Source organism: Phocoena sinus, chromosome 6 (assembly GCF_008692025.1).
Source record: "Phocoena sinus isolate mPhoSin1 chromosome 6, mPhoSin1.pri, whole genome shotgun sequence".
In the NCBI taxonomy this organism is placed as follows: domain Eukaryota; kingdom Metazoa; phylum Chordata; class Mammalia; order Artiodactyla; family Phocoenidae; genus Phocoena; species Phocoena sinus.
Genome location: NC_045768.1, coordinates 89,321,850 through 89,348,166, shown reverse-complemented (window position 1 = coordinate 89,348,166; position 26,317 = coordinate 89,321,850). Strand labels below are relative to the sequence as shown.

Below are 26,317 nucleotides of genomic sequence, written 5' to 3'. Positions count from 1 at the left end.
AACCCTGCAGGAAGTAGGCATAGAGGGAACTTTTCTCAACATAATAAAGGCCATATGTGACAAACCCACAGCCAACATCGTCCTCAATGGTGAAAAACTGAAACCATTTCTACTAAGATCAGGGACAAGACAAGGTTGCCCACTCTCACCACTATTATTCAACATACTTTTGAAAGTTTTAGCCACAGCAATCAGATAAGAAAAGAAAATAAAAGGGATCCAAATCGGAAAAGAAGTAAATCTGTCACTGTTTGCAGATGACATGATACTATACATAGAGAATCCTAAAGATGCTACCAGAAAACTACTAGAGCTAATCAATGAACTTGGTAAAGTAGCAGGATACAAAATTAATACACAGAAATCTCTGGCATACCTATACACTAATGATGAAAAATTTGAAAGTGAAATTAAGAAAACACTCCCATTTACCACTGCAACAAAAAGAATAAAATATCTAGGAATAAACCTACCGAAGGAGACAAAAGACCTGTATGCAAAAAATTTCTGATGAGAGAAATTATACAAATAGATGGAGAGATATACCATGTTCTTGGATTGGAAGAATCAACACTGTGAAAATAACTCTACTACCCAAAGCAATCTACAGATTCAATGCAATCCCTATCAAACTACCACTGGCATTTTTCAGAGAACTAGAACAAAAAATTTCACAATTTGTGTGGAAACACAAAAGACCCCAAATAACCAAAGCAATCTTGAGAACAAAAAGTGGAGCTGGAGGAATCAGACTCCCTGACTTCAAACTATACTACAAAGCTGCAGTAATCAAGACAGTATGGTACTGGCACAAAAACAGAAAGACAGATCAATGGAACAGGATAGAAATCCCAGAGAAAAACCCACACACATATGGTCACCTTATCTTTGATAAAGGAGGCAGGAAAGTACAGTGGAAAAAGGACAGCCTCTTCAATAAGTGGTGTTGGGAAAACTGGACAGGTACACATAAAAATATGAGATTAGATCACTCCCTAACACCATACACAAAAATAAGCTCAAAATGGATTAAAGACCTAAATGTAAGGCCAGAAATTATGAAACTCTTAGAGGAAAGCATAGGCAGAGCACTCTATGACATAAGTCACAGCAAGATCCTTTTGACCCACCTCCTAGAGAAATGGAAATAAAAACAAAAATAAACAAAACGGACCTAATGAAACTTCAAAGCTTTTCCACAGCAAAGGAAACCATAAACAAGACCAAAAGACAACCCTCAGAATGGGAGAAAATATTTGCAAATGAAGCAACTGACAAAGGATTAATCTGCAAAATTTACAAGCAGCTCTTGCAGCTCAATAACAAAAAAAGAAACAACCCAATCCAAAATTGGGCAGAAGACCTAAATAGACATTTCTCCAAAGAAGATATACAGATTGCCAACAAACACATGAAAGAATGCTCAACATCATTAATCATTAGAGAATTGCAAATCAAAAGTACAATGAGGTATCATCTCACACCAGTCAGAATGGCCATCTTAAAAAAATCTAGAAACAATAAATGCTGGAGAGGGTGTGGAGAAAAGGGAGCACTCTTGCACTGCTGGTGGGAATATGAATTGGTACAGCCACTATGGAGAACAGTATGGAAGTTCCTTATGAAACTGCAAATAGAACTACCATATGACCCAGCAATCCCACTACTGGGGTTATACCTTGAGAAAACCATAATTCAAAAAGAGTCATGTACCAAAATGTTCATTGCAGCTCTATTTACAATAGCCAGGAGATGGAAACAACCTAAATGTCCATCATAGGTCCAAATGTCCAACCTAAATGTCCATCATCGGATGAATGGATAAAGAAGATGTGGCACATATATACAATGGAATATTACTCAGCCATAAAAAGAAATGAAATTGAGTTATTTTTAGTGAGGTGGATGGACCTAGAGTCTGTCATACAGAGTGAAGTAAGTCAGAAGGAGAAAACCAAATACCATACGCTAACACATATATATGGAATCCAAGAAAAAAAATGTCATGAAGAACCTAGGGGTAAGACGGGAATAAAGACACAGACCTACTAGAGAATGGACTTGAGGATATGGGGAGGGGGAAGAGTAAGCTGTGACAAAGTGAGAGAGTGGCATGGACATATATACACTACCAAACGTAAAATAGATAGCTAGTGGGAAGCAGCCACATAGCACAGGGAGATCAGCTTAGTGCTTTGTGACCACCAGAGGGGTGTGATAGGGAGAGTGGGAGGGAGAGAGACGCAAGAAGGAAGAGATATGGGAACATATGTATATGTATAACTGATTCACTTTGTTATAAAGCAGAAACTAACACACCATTGTAACGCAAATATACTCCAATAAAGATGTAAAAAAAAAAAGAAAAGAAAGAAAGAGTTTGCTTGCAAGTGGCTCTAACTAGTGGTCCTCCAGGAACTTAAGAACAAAACTCTGGTTTTATTCCACACCTCCCACAAAGTTGTCTTTTCTCAACACTATTGTTCTTTATCATGAGGACAATGAAACTTTTACTCTAGGGTGGCAGTGAAAGGGGAGAAATTATATATTAGCATATGAATTGTATTTGACTTTCACCATGAGAAAACATTCTGCTTTAAAATTCACAACTTTATTCACTAAGATAAAATGACTCAGACTCACAGGAATAAATTTAATTCTAATTCTCCAATCATTCTTTCTTCCTTCATCAGTATTTTGATGAAAGCCAGTTCTATTTAGTGAGAGATGTAAAACTGCTTAAAATTAGCGTTTATATGTAATTACATTCTTTCATTTTTTTAAAATCATGCACCTTTGATTTCAAGAGATCAAAAATGAAGTGCACCACTCCAGTCTAGCTTCCTCATACATATCAGAGTATCCCTGGGGAGGATGGAGGACAAAAGTAAGATCTGATTATCCCTCCTTGAACAGGCAATTTAATGACATCTCTACATGGTGGATAATGTGAATTGGTATTCACTATTTCCATTCCATAGGCCTTTTGGCTGGAGATGTGATAACTGTACTTCCCACATTCTCTTGAAGCTATGTTCTTGTATAAACTAGGATTTTGAGATTTGGAGGTGGAAGTGAGACATAGGTTCTCTGCCTCCACCTTCAGCTCTTTCTACTAGGAAACAAAGTCTTGGATATGTTAAGGTTTTCCTGTCCAGTTCACCAGTATCCCTTCTCCATCCTAGGGGACTAGAGGTTATTGCAGCAGCTGCAACAGCAGCACCTACTATTAATTCTGGCTTCCTATCTCTGGATCACAGCTACTGGCTGTGTCTTGAAATCATAATACTGGTAGAGGTCTTGAAAGTAGAAGTTTTCCTAGGCAGTCAGTTCTGTCTCGTTTCGGGCAAGAGGATGCAATGGTTTTAAGCTCTTAGAAATTTCGAAACCTAAAGAATTCATGTATAATTCCAGAGTAATCATTTTTCCACTGGGGAACCTTGTTATTATTGAGTTGAAACTCCAGGAAGGTTGTTAGGTGAACATGGAATGAGAGTAAAATTGGGTAGGGTTTTTGCACACATTACTGAAAAAAATTTTGTGTGGAACATCCCACACAAGTTGCCATAGTGAAATGATTTCCACATAGTCCAGATTTTCCATAACAGTGCTGATTAAATATGAAGTATTTAATTTTTGGTTAGAAAGTATGATCACTATATATATATATATATATATATATATATATATATATATAAAAGTATATCTCTTCAGTAACTAAAATACAGTATTTTTTTAATTGGAGTATAACTGCTTTACATTGTTGTGTTGGATTCTGCTGTACAATGAAGTGAATCAGCTATATGTATACTTATATTCCCCTCCCTCTTGGACCTCCCTCCCATCAGCCCCCCATCCCATATGTCTAGGTTGTCCCAGAGCACCGAGCTGAGCTTCCTGCACTTTATAGCACGTTCCCGCTAGTTATCTATTTTATACGTGGTAGTGTATATATGTCAATCCTAATCTCGCAATTCCTCCCACCCTCCCCTTCCCCCCTGTGTCCACATGTCCATTCTCTATGTCTATGTCTGTATTCCTGCCCTGCAAATAGGTTCATCTGTACCATTTTTCTAGAGTCCACATATATGTGTTAATATACGACATTTGTTTTACCCTTTCTGGCTTACTTCACTCTGTATGACAGACTCTAGGTCCATCCACATCTCTACAAATAACCCAATTTTGTTCCTTTTTATGAATGAGAAATATTCCATTGTATATATATGTACGTCAGCTTCTTTATCCATTCATCTGACGTTGGACGTTTAGGTTGTTTCCATGTCCTGGCTGTTGTAAATAGTGCTGCAATGAACATTGGGGTACATGCGTCCTTTTGAATTATGGTTTTCTCAGGGTATATGCCCAGTAGTGGGATTGCTGGGCCATATGGTAGTTCTATTTTTAGTTTTTTAAGGAACTTTCATACTGTTCTCCATAGTGGCTGTATCAATTTACATTCCCACCAACAATGCAAGGGGTTTCCTTTTTCTCCACACCCTCTCCAGCTTTTATTGTTTGTAGATTTTCTGATGATGGCCATTCTGACCGGTGTGTGGTTATACCTCATTGTAGCTTTGATTTGCATTTCTCTAATAATTAGTATGTTGAGCCTCTTTTCATACGCCTCTTGCCCATCTGTATGTCTTCTTTGGTGAAATGTCTATTTAGGTCTTCTACCCATTTTTTAATTGCGTTATTTGTTTTTTTGATATTGAGCTCCATGATCTGTTTGTATATTTTGGAGATTAATCTTCTGTCTGTTGATTCATTTGCAAATATAAAATACAGTATTTATATCCAGTTGTGAGATGTGAAAATGAAGTAATGGGACTATAGGTTATTGGGTTTGCTAAAGAAAATATCATACATATAACCTCTATGATCAGTTGTGCTCTCCATCCAATCTTGGAATCTTTTCATGGATCCAAGAGCAACTCCCTCACCCTCTTTCTAGTGAGGATGTGTAAACACTCAACTCCCCATCCCACAACTTTCCCTCTCACTCTTGGTAGATGATCTGATTGGCTTTGCTTGAGTCAACTGCCCATCCATTGGCTGGGGAAGTAGAGGGTGTCTAAATTAAGAATGTAACTCCCCCCAAAGCAAGGAGGGAATGGATTCTAGTGGCCATAGTATACAAACTCCTTGGCATGCATACATGATCCATCATAATAAGGCACTGCCTAACTCTTCAGTATGCTCTCCTATCCCTCTCTCTTCATACCCAGTAGTCACATATAACTCACACTCTTTGCCATCTACATACTTTTGTACTACCATTCCCTACACTTAGCAGGTGGTCTCCTGTTCAATTTTCAAGACGCTGTTTAGTCATTAGCTCTTTATTTTGTATTTTTATTTTTTTAGTTATCAGCTCTTTAGAAATTCTTCTCTGACAACTCCCTTTTCCTCCCTCGCCTTCCCTCCAGGTTGGATGCCCTTCTCACGTGTTCCCATACCACCCATAGCATCATGATGTATTCAAACTGTCTGTTCTCTTGTCTTTTTCCCGTTTGTCTGATGTACAGTGAGGCCAAACAATACCAAAACGTCACAGTTTGGAACAGAGAAAGGTTTATTGGAAGGCCATGCAAGGAAATGGGTGGCTCACACCTTAAAAGCCCCAAACTCCCCGAAAGTTTTTAGCAAAGCCCTTTTACAGGAAAGGTGGGGGAGGGACATGATTAGTTGTTGCAAACTTCTTGGTGTCAGATCCTTTGTTCTTGAGGTCAGGTCATGGTCAGGTAACTACGTTTCTGTAAATCTCCACCAAACAATTGTTAGTCTCTGTTTTGACAAGAAAAGGGCAAGGTCCCTAGGCAAAACTTTCACCCTCCGAGGTCCAGGTCCTGGCTAAGAGGAGGGGGTGCCTGCAGGGGCCGGTTACCCTGCCCCAGAGCATTTGTCCAGCACCCAGTCTGGGTCCTCCCGCCAGTGCCCAGGCCTGGCTGAAGAGGCAGCTCCCTCAGGGCCAGGTCCCCAGACCCTACCCAGCTGTCATCACTGAGGGAACCTGGCCCCCAGGACCCAACTGGCCCTTAGGCCGCTCAGATGGCGGGGCCCAGGTCCTGCAGACTGCGACCCAGACAGACTGAAGATGCAGAGGTTGCAGAAGGGGCCATAGAGGCGGGGATGGGGGAGAGGTTCACCGCTGCCTTAAGGCCTGGGTGCAGCCAGTGGGCGGCCTTGGAGAGGGCTCTAGAGTCCTGCAGGACACAGCCCCCAGCCTGTTTCCTGGGCCCCCCAGCTCACCCGAGGCTGCGCAATAACGGTGCCCAGTAACTGGCCAAGTGCTAATGGCTGTACGTCGCCCCGCTCTACTACAAGCTCACAACTCAAACAGTATTTGATTAGAACAAACGGCAATGTCGTATCATATCATTCAACCTAATAGACCAAATGCCTTTCCAGACAATCATAGAATGTTAAAGATATGTATATTTCAAGGGTCAAGTTTTAATATAGTTAATAATTGTTACTGTTTCATCTATGACTTTCTTAAATGAAACTGGCTTTTTTTTTTCTTTTTCTGCAAAGAGTAGTGGTGAAGAATACAATGACTACAGTTTAATACAAAATAAAGTAAAATAAAATAAAAGACGTGATGTCTGGAGCTCCAACAAAAATTTTGGCCCAAATTTGGGGATAGAAGCCAAGGAGTAAGTATAGAGTAGAGTTTGGATCCCTGGGGTACCTACTTAACACTTTCTGTGAGAGGAGACAAAAGTCATATGTGTTTAAGATGTTGGAATTTGGGGATGCAGGCGAACCCATCAGTCCATCTGTTAACAGCTAGTGTGAGACTGACTGCTGGGCTTTGCTCTAATCCCAGTATTACCATCCCTTGCAGTGTCCTTGGGAACATCCTGGGACTAGCTGGAGGCCAGGTGGCCAGTAAGAGTGGGGCTGGATCAGGATGACAATAGAGGGAGAAAAGGCGGGTAACAGACTCCAGGTCCAGGGCGGAGAGGCTGGCCAAGCCCCATACTCTGTCAGCCCTCGTCCGTACTCCTTTCCCTTCCTTCTCCCACCGAACTCCGGTGTCCTCCGGGGAGAGCAGAGGGAGTCAGAGCCGGACTTCGGCTACCCGCAGCCGTGCAGAACCGAGCCCGAGACCACCCACGTTATCAGGACCCCTCTCGCGGCCCTGTAGCCAGCTAGTGCCACGCCGCCCTCCCAGCCCGCCGCCCGCTTTGAAAGCGCCCGGAGCTTCCAGCTGCGTCATGGGCTGTGTCGAGCTGCCATTCGCCAGCGCGCGTCACGTGCGACAGCGCGCGGCGGCGATTGGTGCGGTACGAGGAGGCGGGGGCGGACTGGGGACCGCAGAGGCAGAGTTGCCTCAGCCCAGAGCGCCCAGCGGCGGAGAGCGGTCTGCTAGGCGGGCGGCCTGGTAGAGCAAGGCCGTGAGGGGCGGTAGTGTTGCCTATCCTGCTGCGGGGGGCGGCGGGGCCTCCGGGACATCCCGGCGAAGCGCGGCCTGTGGGGTTCGGTTGAGGCTGGGGCGGGCGGGAGAGGAGCGAGTGGGGCAGGGCCGGCGGGGGAAGCTGCGAAGCTGACCCGCCCGCCGCTGCTAGGACTCTGGATGAGGAGTCGGGGAAGAGGTGCGCGACTTGCAGCTAACGTAGCTGCGCCTGCGACTCCAACACCGTCCTAAACGTCTGGATCAGCACGTGGTGAGTGCTGGAGGGCACCTCAGTGAGGGGGACTGGCCTGGGTCTCGGGGCTGCAGGGCCGGGGCGCGAGGGGCCGCCCTCAGCTCCCACCCAGGACCCGACCTGGATCTTGAGAAGCTGAATGTCGCCATTCTCCTGTAGAAGCTCCTGATTTTTAAATGTTAGTAACTAATTAAAAGTAAATAAGTAAACACGGGGGGAACCAAACAAGTTGTTGACGGGCCGATTCCAGACCATCAGTTTGTGACCTATGTAGACCAGATTCTCTTCCTGATTTGTGGTGTGACCTTGACCAAGTCAGGTCTCTCTGGGATGGGCATTCTCAACATGGGTAGTAGTGCTCATATACCTGGGGGTCAGAAAGGTCTTAGAAAATACAATGGCTTGTGGCTTTGCAAAGGGCCACAGAATATAAGCAGATGTACATGTGGCGTTAAAATGTTAATAGGGGCTGGGGGAATTAGAAGAGAAAATGCCTAGAAAGGCTTCTGGGGGAGAGAGTGGGGAAATGAGAAAAAGGTGAGAAACACTGCTTTAAGGGAAGAGGTAAACAGACGTGCCTGTGATACTTGTATATATTAAAGGATTAAAACAAACTAGCATTTATAGACAGAGTTGGAAGAACCTGAGAGGTCATCTATTAGAAAAGTTTTGTGACACCATACACATACACACACATAATTTTACTTGGTCTCCAAAACAAACTGTCATTCCACTTTCTATAATGAGAAAATTGAGAGTCAAAGGGTTTGGGTGATGTGCTGCAGTCAGAGCTATTAAATGGAAGAATTGGGATTTAAACCCAAGTCTCTATGGCTCCAAACCCACCTGCTCATCATGTTGCCTCTCAGCCTGTGGTCCAATTATGTCCCAACCAAGAATTCTACTTTGTGACTTTTTAAAAATGAAGATTCCCAGCACCCCCCACTCCAGAAATGTGAATTCAGTGTCTGGGACCGGGACCGGGAATCTGCATTTTAATAACTTTACTAGGTGATTCCATTTTGGTGATCCAGGGACCATTTGGAGAACAACTACTCTAGTCTAATTTCCCACCCAGTCCCCATGTCCTCATGGGATTGTACCCTAGGGATTCAAAATTCCCCTTCCAGAGCAGAGATTACATCTCCTCCTCCAGATAGGTGACCAACCAAGCTTTGGGAGGAAGTCCTTTGTTGGGAGAAGCCAAAGTTTATGAGACAGCATGTTGCACAGCTCTATTTGAGAAAGTGCTGACAATTTTGCTTTTTTTTTCTTTCTCTCCCTTGCTCCCCCCTCCCTTCCTTCCTTCATTCCTTCTTTCCCTTCCTTCCTTTCTTCCTTCTTTCTTTCCTCCTCCCTCCCTTCCTTCCTTACCTCCCTCCTTTCCTTCCTTCTTTCTTTCCCTTCCTTCCTTCCTCCCTCCCTTGCTTCCTTCCTTTTTTTGTAGAGCTTCCTTCACTGCTATTCTGACCCTCCTGAAAAACCAGACTCAAGGCATTTCTTTTAAAGTTAATATTAAACTTTAAAACACCATGAAAAAAAGTTTAAAAGCCACAATTCACTCATAATGCTACCAGTCTAACAATGTTCATGTTCCGTTGTATTGTTCTGCTGTTAATTAATGATCTCCCTCTTGTTAATCATTGAGCAATCATAGATTGTTCAAGTTCACAAAATTTAGAAAATTCTTCCAAGAGATAGGCTTGAACTTCACAATTCCTATTGGAAATCAGAAAATTATGCTGAAGATAAACTTTAAATCACAGTTCTCTTGAAAGCATGTCTCATTCTTCCAAATTCCTCAAAATCTGAAGGTTTTTCTTTAGTTCTGAAATAAATGGTATAGTGGGAATGAAAATGTGTACACTGAAATATTTCTTCTCTAGTAACTTTATCTGTTCTTTCCCATATAACTTCAACCTCACCAAAATATATGTTTAATTACTTAATTTGCTTATATATTTCCTTTTCTAAAAAATGTAAGTTGAATAATCAAAACATTTTTTTGCAATTATTAACTATCATTTAATGCACTTTGTTGCTGAAAAGGTTTTAGTTTTCTGGCTCTTGTGGAGGCAGTATGGGATAGAGAAAATAAAGTGGGTTTTGGTTTAAGGAAAACTTCATGTTCCAATCCCAATTCCAACACTTTAACCTTGGGCCATTGACTTCCTCTGTTTTTCTCACTTAGCTCCTCTTTAAGATGGGGACAGTGCCACCAGAGTTTTATCTGAGACAGCATTTATAAAGCCACCAGAGTACTAAGCACAACTCTTTTTCTACTATTAGTTCTCTTTCTCCTTCACTCTTTTTAGAGCAAATTTGTGAGTTCCAATCCTGCTGTATAATATTTGAGGTTATTTTCATTTCCAAGAGAGATGCAGAGGGTTTTTTTGAGGATCTTCTATGTGTGGCATAAACAAAATCCATAAAAATAATAGTGAACCACCTTTTAAATATTTCTTTGAGAAATCTAAGGGCATACACTATCTAGCTCTTTATCACATTTTGCTATGACCAAAATCATCCATTTGTTAATTCGGTAAACATTTATGAACACTTATTAGTGCCAGGCATCTAAATGTAGGGGATATACCAGTGAAGAAGACAAACAACGTCCCTTATCTTACAAAAATTATATAAGAAAAGGACAATAAATGAATAAAACAAGGTAATTACAGATTGTGATAAATGCCAGGACAATAAGACTATAAAGTGTCTCAGTGTTAACATGATAAGGAACTGTGTTCCTCACTGAGTTTAATTTGTAACAAATATTGGTTAGAAAATTCTCTAAAAAGTCTCAGTTAAGATTGTGAACGTAGATTGTGTGTCAGAAAATGGAGAGCTTAAGGAAAATAAATGAGATCTGAAATACTGTACTTTTTACAATTGATGCAAGAGATGTGATTTACAGTGGTTCCATAGAACTGTCAATGTTGATAGTTCTTTACCTTGACTTTAAATAAGTTATGATATTTTTCTTGGAAATTATTCCCTTTAATAGAAATTAACATGGGTACCTAGCTTGGTAGAAAATTGTGTCCAAAAAACATCTTCCTCTATGGTTTCTGTAAAATTTATTGATTCTTAAGCCCATGGGAATTTTAACACACACAGTGAGTATGGACTGACCATTATAAAACAGATGTCTAAGAAACTTTAGATGTAAGTCCAGTAATTTTAGATATAATTTAGAATTTACATATCTTTATTTTTCTAGTTTATTAAACAGTGATCAATCTGATCACAGTAAATTGAGCAAATTGGATTTTTAAAAAAACTGAATTTTGCAAGTGGCTAGTTACAATGATGAAAATTTGAAACTCCCTATCTACATACACTTGCCTGAAAAAAATAACTTAAGAATATTAATAGGGATTCAGCTTTAGCATTTTCTCAGTTTGTTATTGATCATGTTTTCTGGGCTATGTAGTTAAGTATTTGGACATGCTTTTTTTGTCTTGGTTTAAAACCTAACATTTGTTCTCTTGGGTAATAAACCTTTATGATTTTAATCCATAACTTTTTGAGTAGTAGGTTCTACCTCAAGACCATCACCCAGCCTCATTCTAGCTGCTATGAAAGAATACTTTCTCTCTTTGCTCTTTCTCTTGGGTGTGAATAAGTATCAGTCTTTGGATCATACTTTCCTGTCTGGATGCTGCTGTGTTTATAACACCAGGAGTTGACCATTGCAGGTGGAGAATGGTTTGGAGAAAGCCCACAAATAGTACTTGAGGGAAACAAAGGCATGCCTTTTTGATCTCTGAGTCATTTCTATTCACTACAGTTCAAGCAGCACCATTTCTTCTGCACACTTGATCTAATAATTTGTGGCACTCTCCCCTTCAAAAGGAAGGTTGTCTGGCTCCATAAATGAACTCAGGACTTTATTTCATCAAAAATTTTTGAATACTTGGTATGTGCTAGAAATTATAATAGTTTAAATGGATCTGTTATTATGGATTCACTGGCAAATTTCTGTAAGTTTAAGAAGGACCATGTGATCTTAGCTACTCATGGAAACATTTTCTCATTTAGAAACATGCCTTTGCAAAGTCAATCTTGATTATGTTACTTTTATAGCTTTATAAAGACTAATTCAGCTCTAGGTGGAAAATGTTCTAAAGAATTTATATTTTCTCCATTTAAAAAAATCTTCTGTTCTAGGAATTAAATAGCCCAGTAGTTTAATTTAGTGTTGTGACTGTGGATTTTTTTTTTACATCTTTATTGAGTATAATTGCTTTACAATGTTGTTTTAAGTTTCTGCTGTACAACAGAGTGAATCAGCTATATGTATACATATATCCCCATATCCCCTCCCTCTTGAGCCTCCCTCCCATCCTCCCTATCCCACCCCTCAGGTGGTCACAAAGCATCAAGCTGATCTCCCTGTGCTATGCAGCAGCTTCCCACTAGCTATCTGTTTTACATTTGGTAGTGTATATATGTCAACGCTACTCTCTGTGACTGTGTTTTTATTTTATTCTATTCACGGTACTGTTTCCCAAGAAGTTTTCATATAATATATATTGACTTTTAAAAATAATGTTTTCTAGGAAGAAAATAAAGGTATAAAGGTAATATATATTCGGTATCAAACTTAGAAAATATTAATAATCAGAAAATAAAATACACCCTGTTAATATTTTGATATATATTCTTCTGTCTTTCTCTGTGTACCTATTTTATTTATATATTTCTTTGATAAAAATGAGATCATACTCTGCACTCTATTTCACAGCTTATATTTTTTAATCTAGTATTACATGGCAAATAAATATGCTTTTTTATTCACATGATTCCCGTTCTTTGTAAGCAGATGTTTTATTGCTAGAATAGGGACTACAAGAATCTATTTATTAAATTATTCTGCAGGATAAATTCAGAAACCCAATCTACCAACAAAATCCACTTCTCTGCTCCTTTCCATCCTTAATTCTGTCCCCCTTACTCCCCACTGCCCATTCTCCCACCCCCAGGAGGGTTCTGTTGGGGGAATCTCTGAAGGAAGGTTTATCTAGTCATTTACATACTAACGCTTAAGATCTCATCTTTTCAAACTAACGCTTAAGATCTCATCTTTTCAAACCTTTTCAGCCAATCCTTCAGCATTTTTAGTTTTTACTTTATTTGCTAGAGAACCTGTTTTGTGAATGGATGGGCTTATTCCTATTCTAAGGTCGAAGTCTTTTATCCACCCTTTTTATAAACCATAACAGATTTCAACTTCCCTTCAAGAGTGGAGTTGGGAGGGTTTGGAGTAATGTGGGAAAATAAAAATCATATGCTGGAATTCTTGCTCAGAATTGTAGGGGAGGAGGAGATATCTGAATAAAAATATGTTTAGGGTTGAGTAATAGACATTCAAATTTAAGTTTTTTGTGTTCCAAAGAAAATGGCCCAGTTTTTAAATTCCATTTTGCCTTTTGTGTATTACTTCAAACCCTCTAGCAATTTTGTTATATCTGTTGCTAATGTGCAAATATATTTGACTATTAAATATCCCTGTTTTGAAATATACAGTATTTTTGTTTTCATTCTCAATGTCTTTATACTCTATGAGAAATTATATATAAATGACTCAAGCCACAGACTAAGTTTATATTGGATATTAAAAACAGTGGTAGGAATGGGTTTTAAATTGTAGCATGAAAGTAAATACCCAAAAGTGTACATAATTGTAACTAGTGCAACTATAGAATCTTTTGAAGACAAATTTATTTCTATAAAAGGAGAACATTTAAAAATTTAAATGTTTAAAAATTTAGAAAATACCAATAGGCCAAACAGAAAAAAACACTTAGCATCCCACCATTGTTAATATTCCATTAGTTTACTAATCTAATTTGCCTTTCTCTTTCCTATTCTATAGTGAATTCTATTCATAATGGTCATATCAAATGATAGCTCTCCCGTGAGTGCTTTAACTCTATTTGCATTGAATATGTATACATTATCTTTTTTGAACCTGTTTTGTGAATGGATGGGCTTATTCCTATTCCAAGGTTGAAATCTTTTATCCACCCTTTTTATAAACCATAACAAATTTCAAATTCCCTTGCGCATCTATAGATATCTGGCCCATCATGTGTCTTTAGGGAAAAGCGTGAGCATACTAACTTTTTAAGTTTGTTTTAATAATCTGAGTGATTACAAAATAAGAAATAATATAAGTAATAATGGAAAATATAGAAATGTGTAAAGGAAAAAAACAATCACACTCCCATTTTTTGTCAATTTCTTTCAAGTCCTTTTTCTCTGCCTATTTATTTTTACAAAGTATGTGTACAGTTTTTGTATTTGACTTCCTTAATAGAAGTGTTTTACCACTTTAAATCAATTTTTAATATTTTAATATGTCCCTGATATAATGTACTGCAGCTAATGCTAGCCTCTGTCTTTCCCAGCTCCTCCATCTGAATTCTCCTGCAGGCTAGGTTCTTCCCAGATGTTGATCATCTTGACATGGATGCTTTATAATATTCATTGTCATCATTGCTGTCATTTCTTGAACACTTCTTATGTTTCTGTACTTTATATTGGTGGCTTATCTGAACAAGCTTACTTTATCATGTCCTGGTGAATGCTATTATTGGACTACTATGTCTTCCTTTCTTCCCCATAGCTGAGTTCATTTTCTCAGCCCCTGTAATCTCCACATTTCCTCCATTCTATAAGTCTGTTTTGCACAGGTCCTACCATGCATCTAATTTAGCCTGCCTAATTTTGTCAGTAAAAGGCTGTAAAGAATCAACTGACTCTAGTTCATTGTTTTCTTTCCTTTGAGCAAAAGCTCATTGAAAACAAAGATGATAAGCAGGACCACAGGGGAGTTTTTCTTCTCTCTGTGACTATTTGTGTGTGGTTCCTGGTGCACATGGGAAAAGTATTCTCATTTAGATAATTTTCTTCTCTTCTATCTTATGCAAATGATTAGATATTTCAAAACAGGGAAAACACAGTTCTAATTATTTGTGTATTTTTAAAGTGTGAATGCCATTAATGGTCTAAATTGCTATAAAAAGGTTGTAGAATAATTATGCTTTTAGCTTGTACCTTTCAAAGTCTTGTTGTCTAATTGATTATTATCAGTGGTAGACCTCCTAGATAGACAAATCAAACTTCAAAATTCCTCACATTGGTGAAGATGGAAATAAAATTGAACTATTTTTCTTTATATTAAATTTTGGACTTAAATTTTATACTTTTTTTAAACTAACTTTTCTAGGTGACTATAACAATATAGACTAGAAGTAATATCCTTTTGTCACATAAGCAGTGAAATTTATTGGTTTCAGCAGAGTGAATCTTATCCTATGGGCATTTGGGGAAGAGATTTTAACATATAGCAATCATTCACTTTGTACTAGACATTGAGACCAAGGGAAGCTGGTACAGTATCCACCCTTCATTCCTAAGCCTGTCCCTCAGGTCATAGTGAACAACTCTGACTCCTTTTCCACACTTCATTACTCCCTGAGTATATGTTTTCATCCTTTCTACCAGACAATTATGTTTTTAAAGGTCAGGGCCTATTTATTTATCCTTATATTCCCCATTACTCTCATAGTTCTTGGCATCTAGTAGCAGCTCAAATATTTATTATATTGAATTGGACTGTTGTTCATGTGAGTCCCTAACTATCCTGGCCTCTTCCCCTCTAAACATATTCCAGTTTATCTGTCTTTTTTCAGTTATGTTCCTTGTATGTTCTGTCTTCCGACTTTGCAAAAAATATATTTGCACAAAGACACAATTTTACATGATTGAAAGTTGGAAAAATATCAGAGATGACCTAATTTTATTATTATTGAGGATGTCAAAGTTTTCTCTTACCAGACAGTTATAACTGAAAGCTGTATTATTTATTTTGTTGCTCAAATTGCTCTAGCATTTGCCATTGGGAGTTCTTCCAGTTGGCTGAAAGAACTTCGGCATAGTGCCAGGAGTTTGTGTTTTGAGCACTTTCCTACTTTCTGGCACTGTAGGATGCTCCAGGATCATCTTGTATATTCCTTGCTCCACCCCTAAAATCAGCCATTTCTTTTTGTTTGTTTTTGTTGTTGTTTATTTTTTCCTTTTCCATTATGATTTATTACAAGATACTGAATATAGTTCCCTGTGCTATATAGTAGGACCTTGCTGTTTATCCATTCTATATATAATAGTTTGCATCTGCTAATCCCAAACTCCCAATCCATCCCTCCCACACTCCCCTTCCCCTTGGCAACCATAAGTCTGTTCACTATGTCTGTGAGTCTGTTTCTGTTTTGTAAATAAGTTCATTTGTGTCATATTTTAGATTGCACATGTAAGTGATATCATGTGGTATTTGTCTTTCTCTTTCTGACTTAACTTCACTTAATATGATAATCTCTAGGTCCATCGATGTTGCTGCAAAGGGCATTATTTCATTCTTTTTTATATAAAATCAGCCATTTCAACAAGGATCCCCAGATCCTTTTATTGTAGAATGGTATTAGAAACCAGGCATTGATCTAATCTGCTCATCATTGAAACTGGGGTGTCACTGCCTTTAGGCCCTGTCAGTGTTAGAAAGTAAATGTATGTATATTAACCTGTGTATGTATACACATCTGTATTATTTCTACTATTACTCATCAGTTCCTAACTTAAGCTAAACAGGAGTTCCCACTGATGTCTCAGACTCTAGTTCAGAGCTACATGGTTCATTTTAGCCTCTTCCCCTTACTTATCTGTAAACTCCCATTCCAACAGTGAGAAATCTAGCTTCTCCCATTCCCCATCTTTTTACTTATTTTATCAGTCGCAGTGTACAAGTACAGCAGTATCAGAATTGTTAACCAGTACCTCGAGAAACAACATTACCAACTACAGTATAGTGTTTATATACAGTTCCTTTTGTTTTGTCCTACAGTCTCCAGTCATTTCCAAAGATACTTAGAGCCGTTTCTCCCCATCCCCTCCAGTGGGGTTATGTCATACATTTGTAATACAATTAAATTCTTTTGTCATAGTCTGCATTCCATGCTGGAATTCCCCCCCTCCACCCTCTTAGTTGAGTTTTGTTTTAATTTTCATTTTAAAATAGTACATTGATTCCTTGTGCTATGATGTTCCGTGGGTTTTGACAAGTGGATAACATCATGTATCCATCACTGTAGTGCTAGACAAAATAGTTTAATGACTCTAAAAAATTGTGCTTTACCTAGCCACTCCTCTGACCTTTCCAGACCACTTACAGAAACTGATCTGTTTTCTGTCTTTTCTAGAAAGTCATATAAATGAAATCATACAGGATGTAGGCTTCTCAGACTGGATTATTTCACTTGGCATAATGCATTTAGGATTTATCCATGATTTATCCATGTTGCATAGATTAATGGCTCTTTCTGTTTGATCACAGAATGGTGTTCATAGCAAGATTGTAACATCTTGGTTGTTTCCAAGTATTGGCAGTTGGTAACTACAAATAGATCTTTTGCCCATTTTTTTTTTTATTTCAGTAGGAACTAAAAAATAGAATATCAAGGTTTAATTTTTAATTTCAAAGCAAAGTTCAGACAATACATAAGTGTATAAAGGAAATAAAATAGGATAAATGCTCCCTTTTTGCTCCAAACCTAAATCTTTTAAAATAACTGGTGTTAACAAATTGACACATATGCTGCAGGTTTTTCCCCTATGCTTCTAGTAACAGAAATGCATTTTTTCTATAATTTGAAATGTTTTACATATAAACCTAACTAGACTAAAATTATTTTTTAACTTATCACTGTATTATAGTCAGTGTTCCAGGTCAGTGCATTTAAATCTAACTTGTTCCAGCTGGTTTTCATTCCATAAGAAATATGTGCTATAATTTGCTCAACCATTTCTTACTCAAAAGTATTCAAATTAATACCAGTTTCTTGTCTACAAGAAAAATACTACAGTAACCACACTTTTATACACACTGATGGCCTTTTAGTTTTTTTCTTAAATAAAAATATACTATATGGATATCTATAATTTTATAATTTACCAATATATAAACAGGAAAAAAGCAGTAGGCTTCTTGGGAATGGTAATCATATTCTATCCTGAAACCTATCCTTCCTGTCAGTCTTGCTCTCACTCTCACTCCTGCCCTCTCTCCTCACCATTTCCCTCTCTCATTTTGCTCATTAAAAAAAAATTAGGTTGTTTTCTTATTCAACCTTAAAAGTTTCTTTGTATGTGCTGGAAACATGTCCTTTGTCAGTATGTGATTTGCAGATATTTTCTCCCAGTATGTCTTTTCTTTCTTTTCTTTCTTTCTTTCTTTCTCTCTTTCTTTCTCTCTTTCTCTCTTTCTTTCTTTCCCTCCCTTCCTTCCTTCCTTCCTTCCCTTTCTTCCCTTTCTTCTTTCTTTCTCTTTCTTTCTCTCTTTCTTTTCTTTCTTTCTTTCCTTATTTATTTATTATTTTTGGCTATGTGGGGACTTCATTGCTGCGTGCAGGCTTTCTCTAGTTGTAGTGAGCAGAGGCTACTCTTCGTTGTGGTGTGCAGGCTTCTTATTGTGGTGGCTTCTATTGTTGCAGAGCACGGGCTCTAGGCATGTGGGCTTCAGTAGTTGTGGCTCATGGGCTCAGTAGTTGTGGCTCGCAGGCTCAGTAGTTGTGGCTTGTGGGCTCTAGAGCACAGGCTCAGTAGTTGTGGCACACGGGCTTAGTTGCTCCATGGCACGTGGGATCTTCCCAGACAAGGGCTTGAACCCGTGTCCCCTGCATTGGCAGGTGGATTCTTAACCACTGTGCCACCAGGAAAGCCCCCAGTATGTCTTTTCATTCTCCTAACAGTGTCTTTCACAAAGCAAAGGGTTTTGATCTTAATTAAGTCCAACTTAAATTTTTTTCTTTTATGAATTTTGCTTTTGGTATTGTACTTAAAAACTCATCGCCAAACCCAAAGTCATGCAGATGTTCCCCTACATTTTCTTCTAGAAATTTTATAGTTTCTGCATTTTAAATTTAGGTCTGTGATCTGTTTCAAGTTAATTTTTGTATAAGATGTAAGGTTCAGTTTGTTGCATATGGACTTCCAATGTGTAGCATCATTTGTTGAAAAGACTGTTCTTTCTCCACTGAATTGTTTTGTACCTTTGTCAAAAAATTGACAGTATTTTTGTAGGTCTGTTTCCATACTCTCTATTGTTTCCATACTCTCTATTCTATCCCATTGATTGATGTGTCTATTCTTACCCTGTGTTCATTATTGTAACAGTGAGTCTTGAAATTAGGTAACATAAATCCTTCAACTTTTGTTCTTCTTTCTCAGAATTGAATTAGTTATTCTAGTACCTTTACCTTTTCATAAAATTTTAGAATATGCTTATGTATGTCTATAAAAAACATGGCTGGAATTTCAGTAGGGATTTTATTAGGCCACAGAGAATTGACATCTTTACTGTGTTGAGTCTTCCAGGGCAAGAACACAAAATATCTCCTCTATTTATTTAGATTTTCTTTCTTTCATCAGTGATTTCTAGTTTTCTATACTCAAATCCTATACATATTTTGTTAGATTTACACCTAAGGGCTTCATTTTGGGGGATGTTATTATAAATTTATTATTTTTAAAAATTCAAATTCTGAATATTCACTGCTGGTATATAGAAAAGCAGTTGACTTTTGTGTATTGACTATGTAACTTTTGACCTTGCTAAACTCATTTATTATGTACAGGAGTTATTTGGTAGATACTTTGGGGTTTTCTGCATAGACAGTTATGTTGTCTGTGATTAAAGCAGTTTTGCATATTTCTTCCTTTCTAGTCTGTATACCTTTCATTTCTTTATTTGAATACACTAGCTAGGACTTTTAGTATGAGGTTGAATTAGAAGTGGTGAGAAAGGACATCCTTGCCTTGTTCCTGATCTTAGGGGGAAACTTAACATCTTGCTATTGAGGATGATGTTAGCTGTGACTTTTAAAAAGTAATCTTTATTAGGTTAGTGAAGTTCCCTTCTATTCTCAGTTTTTTGAGAGTTTTTATCATGAATGGATGTTGAACTGTTTCTGCTCATGTATTAATATGATTACATGATTTTTCTTGTTCAATGTATTAAAATGATGAATTACATTGATTAATTTACATATGTTAAACCAACCTTGCAATTTTGGTATGAACACCCATGTGATCATGATGTATTACCCTTTTTATATATTGCTGGGTTCAGTTGACTAATATATTTACATCTAAATTCATGAAAGATACTCTTTTATAGTTTTCTTTTTTGTAATACCGTTGACCCTTGAACAACATCAGTTTGAACTGTGTGGATCCACTTATACACAGATTTTTTTCAATAAATACATGCTACAGTACTAAACGAACCCTGTTTGGCTGACTCTGCAGATGTGGAACTGTGGATACCAAGGGCTGATCGTAAAGTTATACAAGCAGATTTTCAACTGCATGGAGGGTCAACATCCCTAACCGCAACACTGTACATGGGTCAACTGTATATTTTAGTTTTGGAATAAGTTAATGCTGGCCTAATAAAATGAGTAGGGAAGTGATCTCCCATGTTTTCTGGAAGAGACTGTAAATGTGGTATTATTTCTTCCTTAAATACGTAGTAAAATTCACCAGTGAAACCATCTAAGCCTTGTATTCCTTCTTTGTGTGTGTGTGTGGGTGAAGGTTTTCTACTAATTTAATTTCTTTTTTAGATATAGGACTATTTATATTATCTATATTTCCTTAAGTAAGTTTCAGTAGTTTGTGCCCTTCAAGGACTGGTTCATTTTATCCAGATTATCAAATGTATGGGCACAGACTTGTTTGTAATATTCCGTTATTATCTTTTCATGTCTTTGGTTTTAGTAGTGATGATACCTGTTTTATTCTTGATACTGTTAATTTGTAGTCTCCTCTTTTTTTTCTTGGTTACTTTGATTAGAGGTTTATCATCTCATTCCTTTAACTTTAGGTTTAATTCATTTTTCTTTATCTAGTTTCCTAAGTTGAAAGCCTAGGTTATTGATTTTAGAACTTTCTTCTTTTCTAAAATATATAATACTAAACATTTCTCTCTAAGCACTACGTTAGCTGCATCCCGTAAAATTTGATGTATTTTTAAAAGTTATTTTTAATTGTAGTAAAATATACATAACATAAAATTTACCATCTTAACCATTTTAAGTGGTTAAATGATATTAAGTATATTCATGCTGTGCAAGTTAAATTGTATTTTCATTTTTATTTTGTTCAAAATATTTTCAAATTTATCTTGAGACTTCTTAACTCATATATAATTTAGAACTATGTTGTTTAATTTCCAAATATTTGAGGCTTCCTTGGTGATGCAGAGTTTAAGAATCCGCCGCCAATGCGGGGGACATGGGTTCGAGCCCTGGTCCAGGAAGATCCCACATGCTGTGGAACAGCTAAGCCCATGTGCCCAACTACTGAGCCTGCACTCTAGAGCCCAGTGCTCTGAGCCAGTGCTCTGCAACAAGAGAAGCCACTGCAATGAGAAGCCCAGGCACCACAATGAAGAGTAGCCCTTGCTCGCCTGTTATTGAGAAAGCCCGTGTGCAGCAACGAAGACCCAACGCAGCCGAAAGTATATAAAAAATTGATTTCCAAATATTTTGAATTGTCTAGCTATCTTCTATTACTGATTTCTAGTTTTATTTTGGTATGCTTTGAGAATATACTTTGTAAGGTTTCTGTTCTATTTGTTAAATTGTGTTTTCTGTACCAGAATGTTGATGAATGTTGTGTGTGCTCCTGTTGTTAGGTGGAATGTTCTATAAATATCAGTTGTATCAAGTTGATTGTTAGTGCTGTTCAGGTCATCTATATTCTTACTGATTTTCTGCCTACCTGTTCTACCAATTACTTGGAAAAGGGTGTTGAAGCCTCCAATTGTAAATACAGTCATCCCACTTATCCACAGTGGTTTGGTTCCAGTATCCGCCCCCACCCGCAGATTCCAAAATCCATCGATGCTCAAGTCCCTTATATGAAGTGGTGTTGTCTCTGTGTATAACCTATGCATATCCTCCCGTATACTTTAAAACATCTTTAGATTACTTATAATACCTAATACAGTGTAAATGCTATGTAAATGGTTGTAAATACAAGCTGAAATCTATGTAACTAGTTACAGGTATGTAGCAAATTCAAGTTTTGCTTTTTGGAGCTTTCTGGAATTTTTTTTCCAAATATTTTCCATCCATGGTTGGTTGAATCCATGAATAGGGAACCTGTGGGTATAGAGGGCTAACTGTAGGCAATTTGTCTATTTCTCCTTTCAGTTTTATCAGTTTTTGCTTCATGTTTATAAAGTTTATGCTATCAATTCCCAAATTTGGGCATATTATCAATTTTGAGTCTCTTTTTTTTTTTTTTGCGGTACGCGGGCCTCTCACTGTTGTGGCCTCTCCTGTTGCGGAGCACAGGCTCCGGACGCGCAGGCTCAGCGGGCATGGCCCACGGGCCCAGCCGCTCTGCGGCATGTGGGATCTTCCCAGACCGGGGCACGAACCCGCATCCCCTGCACCGGCAGGCGGACTCTCGACCACTGCGCCACCAGGGAAGCCCTTGAGTCAGTTTTTGTTTGTGGTATGAGAGGTCATTAGAGGTTCCTGTTTTTTGCATAGGGATATTCAGTTGTTTCAGCACACTTTGTTGAAAAGAGCATACTTTTTTCTACTTCACTGCCTTTATATCTTTGTCAAAAATCAGTTGTCCAGTAGGTGTGGGTGTATTTCTGGACATTCTTTTTTCTTGTTTCATTGCTCCATTTATCTGGCTTTATGCTACTACCTCACTGTTTTTATTGCTGTTGGAAGTATTAGACTGAAAACTTTTCTTGTTCAAGTTGTTTTGGCTACTGTATTTCCATATAAGTTGTGTAATTGGCTTGTCAATTTCTGCAAAAAAAACCTCATGAAATTTTGGTTGAGATTGTGATGGATCTATAGGTCATTATGGGGAGAATTGATATCCTAGTCTTCTGAACTACTAACACAGTAGATCTTGCCCCTTTTTAAGGTCCTCTTTATTTTTTCTCAGTAGTGTTTTACAGTTTTCAGTATACAAACTTTTCACATCTTTTGTTAGATGTAGCCCTAAATATTTCATTATATTTGATGCTATTGTAAATGTGCTTTCTAATTTTAATTTTATTATTTATGATTTATATAAAAATATGGTTAATTTTTGTATGTTGCTCATGTAACCTTGTTAAGTTGGCTTATTTCTAGTAGGTTTTTTGTGGATTGCATCGGATTACATAGTTGATGTGTCATCTTTGAATAAACATAATTTTGCCTCCATACTGTATTGTGTAAAAGTGGTAAGAGTGGATATGCTTTTATCAGTGGGAGAAATATGTTAAACTGAATGAAATTTCGACATATCAAAAACTTGTGAGCTGCCTAAAACACTGCTGAAAGAGGATGCAAGGCTGCTTCAGTATTTGAAAATCAGTGTAACTGACCATATTAACAGGTTAAAGAGACAAAAGTCACACACTTATATCAGTCGACGCAGAAAAAGCATTTGACACAATTGAACACTGACTCATTAAAAACTCTCAGAAAGTTAGGAATAGAGGGGAACTGCCTCAGCTTGAAAAAGAGCATCTTTTTCTTACAGACCTTATAGAAGTAGAATTTATATTTAGTTTAAACTTACAGAAATACAGTTGTTTTTGTATATCAATCTTGTATCCTGGCAACTTGCTGAACTTGTTTATTCTAATAGTTTTTTTTTTTTTTAGTGGATTCCTTAAACTCTTCTAATCATCACATCATCTGCACATTGAAATTCTTTTATTTCTTCCTTTGCAATATGGAAGACTTTTATTTCTTTTTCTTGCATTATTGCTCTGACTGGAACCCCCATTACGGTGTTGAACACAAGTGATAAGAGTGTATGTCTGTCTGGTTCTGGATCTTAGGGGAAAGCTGTTTGTATTCCACCGTTACTTATGATGTTAGTTGTGGGTTTTTCATAGGTGCCCTTTGTCAATATGAGGAAATTGCCTGGTAATGCTAGTTTATTGAATGTTTTTATCTTGAAAGGTTGTTGGTTTTTGTCAAATGCTTTTTTTTTTTACATCTTTATTGGAGTATAATTGCTTTACAATGGTGTGTTAGTTTCTGCTTTATAACAAAGTGAATCAGTTATACATATATATATGTTCACATACCTCTTCCCTCTTGCATCTCCCTCCCTCCCACCCTCCCTATCCCACCCCTCTAGGTGTTCACAGAGCACCGAGCTGATCTCCCTGTGCTATGCGGCTGCTTCCCACTAGCTATCTGTTTTACGTTTGGTAGTGTATATATGTCCATGCCACTCTCTCGCTTTGTCACAGCTTACCCTTCCCCCTCCCCATATCCTCAAGTCCATTCTCTAGTAGGTCTGTGTCTTTATTCGTGTCTTATCCCTAGGTTCTTCATGACACTTTTTTCCCTTAAATTCCATATATATGTGTTAGCATACAGTATTTGTCTTTCTCTTTCTGACTTACTTCACTCTGTATGACAGACTCTAGGTCCATCCACCTCATTACAAATAGCTCAATTTCGTTTCATTTTATGGCTGAGTAATATTTCATTGTATATATGTGCCACATCTTCTTTATCCATTCATCCGATGATGGACATTTAGGTTGTTTCCATCTCCTGGCTATTGTAAATAGAGCTGCAATGAACATTTTGGTACATGACTCTTTTTGAATTATGGTTTTCTCAGGGTATATGCCCAGTAGTGGGATTGCTAGGTCATATGATAGTTGTATTTGTAGTTTTATAAGGAACCTCCATACTGTTCTCCATAATGGCTATACCAATTCACATTCCCACCAGCAGTGCAAGAGTGTTCCCTTTTCTCCATACCCTCTCCAGCATTTATTGTTTCTAGATTTTTTGATGATGGCCATTCTGACTGGTGTGAGATGATATCTCACTGTAGTTTTGATTTGCATTTCTCTAATGATTAATGATGTTGAGTATTCTTTCATGTGTTTGTTGGCACTCTGTATATCTTCTTTGGAGAAATGTCTGTTTAGGTCTTCTGCCCATTTTTGGATTGGGTTGTTTGTTTTTTTGATATTGAGCTGCATGAGCTGCTTATAAATTTTAGAGATTAATCCTTTGACAGTTGCTTCATTTGCAAATATTTTCTCCCATTCTGAGGGTTGTCTTTCGGTCTTGTTTATGGTTTCCTTTGCTGTGCAAAAGCTTTGAAGTTTCATTAGGTCCCATTTGTTTATTTTTGTTTTTATTTCCATTTCTCTAGGAGGTGGGTCAAAAAGGATCTTGCTGTGACTTATGTCATAGAGTGTTCTGCCTATGTTTTCCTCTAAGAGTTTGATAGTTTCTGGCCTTACATTTAGGTCTTTAATCCATTTTGAGCTTATTTTTGTGTATGGTGTTAGGGAATGATCTAATCTCATACTTTTACATGTACCTGTCCAGTTTTCCCAGCACCACTTATTGAAGAGGCTGTCCTTTTCCACTGTACATTCCTGCCTCCTTTATCAAAGATAAGGTGGCCATATGTACGTGGGTTTATCTCTGGGCTTTCTATCCTGTTCCATTGATCTATCTTTCTGTTTTTGTGCCAGTACCATACGGTCTTGATTACTGTAGCTTTATAATATAGTCTAAAGTCAGGGAGCCTGATTCCTCCAGCTCCGTTTTTCATTCTCAAGATTGCTTTGGCTATTCGGGGTCTTTTGTGTTTCCATACAAATTGTGAAATTTTTTGTTCTAGTTCTCTGAAAAATGCCAGTGGTAGTTTGATAAGGATTGCATTGAATCTGTAGATTGCTTTAGGTAGTAGAGTCATTTTCACAATGTTGATTCTTCCAATCCAACAACATGGTATATCTCTCCATCTATTTGTATCATCTTTAATTTCTTTCATCAGTGTCTTATAATTTTCTGCATACAGGTCTTTTGTCTCCTTAGGTAGGTTTAATCCTAGATACTTTATTCTTTTTGTGGCAGTGGTAATGGGAGTGTTTTCTTGATTTCACTTTCAGATTTTTCATCATTAGTGTATGGGAATGCCAGAGATTTCTGTGCATTAATTTTGTATCCTGCTACTTTACCAAATTCATTGATTAGCTCTAGTAGTTTTCTGGTAGCATCTTTAGGATTCTCTATGTATAGTATCATGTCATCTGCAAACAGTGACAGCTTTACTTCTTCTTTTCCGATTTAGAGTCCTTTATTTCCTTTTCTTCTCTGATTGCTGTGGCTAAAACTTCCAAAACTATGTTGAATAAGAGTGGTGAGAGTGGGCAACCTTGTCTGGTTCCTGATCTTAGTGGAAATGGTTTCAGTTTTTCACCATTGAGGACAATGTTGGCTGTGGGTTTCTCATATATGGCCTATCAAATGCTTTTTGTGTCTGTTGAGATGATCATGTGGTTTTTGTCATTTATTCCACTGATATGAGGTATTTCATTGAATTTGAGTGTTACACCAACCTCATGTTCCTGAGATAAATTCCATTTTATCATGGTGTATATACTTTTCTGTATGTTGTTGCATTTGGTTTGTTGCTAATATATTTTGAGGATTTTTTTCCTCCATATTCATAAGAGATAGTGGTCTATAATTTTCTTGTGTTGTTTTTCTCATTTTAGTATCAGTGTAATTCTGTACTCATAGAAT

General features: G+C 37.7%; 1 protein-coding gene across 1 annotated transcript in view; it reads left to right on the top strand.

Annotated features, from left to right (window-relative positions):
* Positions 1 to 7,302: 7,302 nt before the first annotated feature.
* Positions 7,303 to 26,317, top strand: part of PTPDC1 (protein tyrosine phosphatase domain containing 1) — a 93,182-nt gene continuing 74,167 nt past the window's right edge. Inside the window, exon 1 of the mRNA XM_032636014.1 lies at positions 7,303 to 7,676. The gene's annotated coding sequence lies outside the window, so the exon portion shown is untranslated. The remainder of the gene's footprint in view (positions 7,677 to 26,317) is intronic.